At 40.6% G+C, this 6,155-nt stretch overlaps 1 long non-coding RNA gene across 1 annotated transcript; it reads left to right on the plus strand.

Annotated features, from left to right (window-relative positions):
• The first annotated feature begins 337 nt into the window (after positions 1–337).
• Positions 338–5,432, plus strand: LOC129179596 (uncharacterized). The gene is made up of 3 exons (XR_008570008.1): positions 338–474; positions 3,530–3,672; positions 5,344–5,432. It is a non-coding gene; the product is annotated as an uncharacterized LOC129179596 (long non-coding RNA).
• The last annotated feature ends 723 nt before the right edge of the window (positions 5,433–6,155 follow it).

The following is a 6,155-nucleotide window of genomic DNA, read 5'->3' on the forward strand; positions in this document are numbered from 1 at the left end:
GCTCTGTTGTATGTGTGTGTTACTGTATTTACTACTGCTACCGGTAGAGGGTGTTGTATAATCATGTTGAAGACGTGTGGGGCTCCAACTGTCTCAGTGTGTTGACGTGCTTGTACGAGCATAGTAGGAGCCCACAGTAGGCAATAGCCGGCTAAATATAGAGCCACAACAGTCCTTGCTAGCTAAGGGAGAACCCGCTCATTGTATTCTGTCTCCTGATTGGCTGTAGACCACTGTCAATCAATCTCCTTCGTGCCATTGCTAGCAAGCTAGCTAACTGTGTGAGCTGCTTGCTAACCGCCATTAACAATGGAAGAAGAAGAAAAGAAGCAGCTAACCGGCTAAATGAATCTTCGGTTCAAGGAGTTGGACGAGGAGGAGGAAGACAGCAGGAGCAATACGTTTTAATAAGGATACAAAAACGCTACAGTCGAATGGCGCCAGGACGAAGCACGGTCAGAGGAGGGAATAAACGTGAGTCACTTAATAATTTTTTGTGTCCAACCTAGTAGATTGATCATTAAAATTCAAACAAAATTAGATCGCTGAGAGTGTTTCAAATGGGAGGAAATGTAAATGCCCGTCTGAGAAAAGTGTATAAATTGTATTGTGAGGGGTTTTACGGCCTTAAAACATATATGAGAACTGTAAACAAATAAAGTTGGCTACTTCGCAAATTTCACTTATTGCGAGATATTTTGGGAACCTATCCCCCTCGATAAACGAAGGAATATTGCATTGGATTCAATAAGTGTTTTTGTCACTCTATTAGGATTGTATGTGAACGTGAGTGTGCGTGGTTGTTTGTATATATGAGTCATGTGATCGGTGACCATTTCAGCGCCACTTCTCGAAAAAGTAGAGTAGACAAGTGAGGCAGACGATTGATTTGTGTCACATTTGGTACTTTAGGGACACATACTGTATCATTGTCACAACACCATTAAAAAGGCACTTTTGCCTGAAAGGGTACCAGAAACTGGACATCATTTCACATTTGTGCAGATTTTTTGTCCCTATGCATGCCAGTTGTTGCACGTAGTGTATAGTGTGTACATTAGAGAGACGGGGGCGGTGGGGGAGGTGCTGGGCGTTGCCTGGGAGGGATGTTATGAGTCATGTATGAAGGTCAAAGGTCATGAGATTATACTTGGGCTGCAGCAGCATCCACAAATGGCCGCTCTTTCCACATTGATTTGCTGTCACTTCCAGATGGAAATTCAAACTGTACACCAGATTGGATCATATCTTCACACACGCACGCACACACGCACACACGCACACACACACACACACGTATCTCCCTGATAGAGAGGTGAGAGATTAGTGACAGGTCACTGATGATTTTTAATGTATTCTGTGGGGTGTGGATGAAGTGTCAAACGAAGGGGGAGGCTTTATATGGAATATTAATTCTTGTTTTTTTTTTTCAAATTCAATTCAAATGCGTCATGAATATGAACGGTGCGCGTGATTGGTCTTTAATATGCATGAGAGACATGATGAATGGCTCCAATCTTTGGCATCATTGGGCCACCAGAACCAATTGTTCTCTAATGACAATAAAGCACTTTTTCCACTGTGACCATCCTGCGCGTGACCTGGCCTTGTTACGGGGGGGGGTTCACAGGGGAGGGTCCCACGTCTCGTGATAGGACAGCATCCGTCACACTTGACATGGCATGACCTCTGAACTTTCCTCGGAGTGTTTGCCTTGTGAAAGCGAGGAGGTGCAATGAGTGGAAACACACAATAACACAACACAGGAAGCATAATATAGCACACGCATACACACACACATTTAAAAAGGCTTTTCATTACAATCCGTTATCATTGTCTCCTTAATGTCTTTGTAAAGTGGCGTCCATTAAGACTTGTTCACCGCGCGCCCAATGAGCCGTCATAAGTGCACCATCAAGGCTTGCTATTATTGCATAAAGCAGCCTTAAACACGACACTATAATAATCATCAGTAGTTGTCATCGGGCCTTGTAATGCAGTCTAACCAACCACTACTGACCTCTAGTCAGGTTTATCAATGAACACGCTGCACATACTGTACAAGAAAAGATTTCTGCTGGGGAAATTAGAGTCAAAAAAAGACTTTTATGAGCACTCATTGTCTTTTTCCAAAGGAGAAAATGTGGGAGTAAAAACAGTGAAACCTCTAAACTGTAAGGTAACGTAATGAAATGTGGATGAGTGTCGTCTACATAGTTGTTATAGGACACATTGTGGCTGTGTATTAGCAGGCCTGAAGGATGCGTGTACAGATTGAACAACAGGGGTCCCAGAATTTACCCCTGGGGAACCCCACAGGTCAGAGCCGTGTGGTCTGAGACACGGTTACCAATTCCAACAAAGTACTTTCTGTCCTCCAGATAGGACTTGGACAGGTTAAAGAGCAGTATACACAGTTGTCCCTCGCTACATCGTGGTTAGAACATCGCTGTCTCACTCTATCGCGTTTTTTGAAAATTAATTAATTAATAAATGACCGCTGTTTTATGGTTGACTATGGACTATTATTAGTCCAAAAAATATTGGAAAAACGAGTTATATGTCATATTCTGGCCACTAGGAGCCAGTAATGTCACATGACATTAGATTACCTTCACACTGCATGTAGTCAGCCGTGGCATGTCTGACATGACATAATTCTCCTCCCATTCCATGTGGAAGTGGTCATGTTGTAACTTTGTCCTTATTCCCCACTCAGTTTCAAACACTTTCTTAAGGTGAGAATAAGTAAATTGGAGATGCTACCGCTACTTAGTTAGCTCGGTAGCTTGCTATGCTAGCGGCAGCCGTCTACAAAGACCGCTGTTACAACACCTCCAACAAGGTTTTATATACATGCTGTGATCATGTAGTAACGGGAACATTCATGACAACATGTAATACTTATTTTGCCATATTTTGTTCCTTTTAAGGACCTTTCCAGCTAGTAGCTAATAACAATGTCGCTGTAGCTTGGTTAATGTGCACATCACATTTTGTAAATGTAGCGTTGTTGGCGCTTTCAGGAGTTTTTTCAGAAGGCTTTAGAAGGCTGAATAAGTGTTTCCCATTACATGCATTCTTAGCTGTGTTTTTTTTTATCTGTTTTTATATCTTTAGAACACACAGAAACGAGAAAGACATATGTTGTCATGTCTCACATAAGGATTGTGGATGATGGGCAAAATTCCACAAAAAATGCAGTTATCCTTAGATGCCTCTACAATGGATGGTCTCTGTCATTAAAGTTAAAGGAAAACTGGACGTTTTTTGGAATTTTGCCCATCATCCACAATCCTTACGTGAAACATGAACATGTACTGTATCTCTTTCCTTTTTCAAGTTAGCATGAGCCAGCTAACACTGCATGGGAGGTACTTAGGTACCTATTGCGACTATAAAGCCCTCTAAAAATAACTCGAACAATGTTTTCTGTACATGCTGTGATCACGCATTGACAGGTACATTGATGATAACATGTCATACTTAGAGTATCTTGCCGTATTTTGATTTTTTTTTTCTTTTCTAGGTGCATTGATCTGACACAGCCCATCGGAGCTAACGCTACTTGCGTCAACAACAGCAGCATAGAAACAGTGAGGACACTTACAATGTCGGCTCTCATTGGGATGGCTGTGTCTTCCAGCACGAGACGTGTGCTCCACTCCTCAGGTAAAAAACGCAGACAGCAAACGAGCATCTTGTTGAGTCTTTGTAGCGAAATTGGGAGCCAGTAGTATCCACTCTTCAGTCTGGCTTGAGGCGTTGTGAGTGACACTGAGACTAGCGAGGCGTCATGTTACTCCGCCAGGTAAATATAGTTTTTAGTGTCGGCTGCTACAATAACATTATCGCTGTAGCTTGGTTAAAATACACGTCAGTTATGTAAATGGAACAGTGTTGGTGTTTTTTGGAGGGTTTTTTTTAGGGCTTTATATTCATAATGGTTACCTCTCATGACGTGCAATGTTAGCTGGCTCATGCTAACTCATTTTCTCTCGTTAGAATGCACAGAAAAGGGAAAGAAATATGTGTTCATGTTTCACATCAGGACTGTTCCAAAAAAAAAGTGCAGTTTTCCTTTAAGACAGACAGCGCTTAACTTTTTTTACACTTGTATGACAGATAATAATGATAAAATGTTACTTCAAATGTTGCCTTTACAATTAGAAAATGTTTCATGATGGCGACAAAAGAAGATGCAATGCAGATATGTGCCTTCTCTTGGTTTTCTCTCTTGCTCTCTCACACGCACACACATATATGTTGTACATGCCCCTCCTCCATAATGGATGTAGAAGATGAGGCTCCCTGGGGGTACCCTCCTATTTTCCCCAGCTGTTCCAGGCCATCTCCTCCCTCCTCACCTTCTTTCTTCTAGTTCTTCTCGTCCACGCTGCCTTTCATCTCATCCTCTAAATTTACATGCTGCTGGCCCTGGTCCACTTAAGCTTGTGCTCTGCTCAAGTACTGATGCAGGACGCCCTTTATTTGGAGCCCCTTCTATGTTTGGCCTTTTCCTGTGCACTTCTCAGTCTATTATCTGTGTATAAAGTCAGCCTTCCTCTATGTTGACAAGCACACACACACACACACACACTCAATTTAAATGTGTGACTGAAGAAAAGATGGTTTATTCCTCTCAAATTCATATATCAGTCCTTGATTCTATTTCACTATAGAGTGCAGAGTGCAGGAAGGGACACAATGCACTTACCTAGAGTGTAACTCCATTTATCACAGTATGCACTAGTTCTGTCATTGTATGCATTATACAGCATTTTTACATGAGTTGGATTCATTTTTCAGCCTAAACTGATCCCAATACTGATGTTCCTTTGTGCACGTCATGTGACCATATCACTGGACACGACATTAGGAACACGTGAAACCCAATACAAGAAACGTAGCACTAATTGAAACTTTCCAAAGATAGTAATATTCCGTGTCAAAGCGGTATTCATGTAATCATGTATTTATTATGGTGCTTACATACTGGATTTGTAGAGAAATGTGTGTCTGGGTAGGGTACCTAGCAGCCAGGACTGGGGGGTGGTCCTTGGGGATGCAGTGATCCCACCCCGCCAGATGGTGACCGAGGGGTGTGGGTGTCTTATATACAAAAAAAAAAACAAGTGTGCTATAAGTAAAAAAACAAAAAAAAACATCGCAGGCATGAATAGAACATGAAGCTGTGACTCCTGCTTGACTCTTCCATGGTGGCCCCTCTTCTTCTCCTTCTTCTTTCCATGAAAGCAACACAATTTTGTTGACGTAAGAATCACAGCCTACACACAAGCAGGTTTACATTCAGCTAACACGCTGCACTGTTCTCTTGTGCAGCCAAGAAGATAAGAAGTCCTGTTTTTGCTGCTTTGACTTGACAGCCAAACCTGCAGCAGCACACAAGAGAGTATATTTATATTGTTGAGGATGGAATACTTCGTTATTGCAAAGTGTGCTTGTTTCATAATAAATGCACCAACAATTGGACCTCAGTTGTGCTATCATGCATTCGTGATGAATGCCTTTCGGTACATGTTAATATTATTATTATAATGTTTCAAAAGAGCTGTTTTCCTGCACTCAACAGAACAATTATCAATAAACAACATGAATAGAAAACCACTTCAGAAAGAAAAGGATAAAATAAAGTTTCCTTTTTTATTTTTAGAAAAAAGTTATCTTATGATGAATAAAGTTGAAATATTATGAAAAAAGACAAAAACTGAAAAAAATCTTGTGATAATAAGGTTGAAGTATTGTGGGGAAAAAAAATTCAGACAAATGTAATCTTATGACAATAAGGTTCAAATATGATGTGGAAAAAATATATATTTTTAGAGGAAAAAGCATAATTAAAAAAATACATGTAGTTTTTTGGGGAAAGGTTATCTTATCTTATAAAGTTGAAAAAAAACCTTAAAAAACCTTAAAAAATACCCTTATAAAAGATATTTTTGAAAATTAATAAATCTTTTTTTTGAGAGGGAAAACATCTTTTACGAGGAAAAGCAGCGGAGGAAAAAAGGTCATTAAAAGTTAAAATCTTACAAGAATAAAGTTAAAATCCATCCATCCATCCATCTTCTATACCGCTTATCCTCATTAGGGTCGCGGGGGTATGCTGGAGCCTATCCCAGCTGACTTCAGGC

The sequence above is a fragment of the Dunckerocampus dactyliophorus genome, chromosome 4 (assembly GCF_027744805.1).
Source record: "Dunckerocampus dactyliophorus isolate RoL2022-P2 chromosome 4, RoL_Ddac_1.1, whole genome shotgun sequence".
Taxonomy (NCBI): domain Eukaryota; kingdom Metazoa; phylum Chordata; class Actinopteri; order Syngnathiformes; family Syngnathidae; genus Dunckerocampus; species Dunckerocampus dactyliophorus.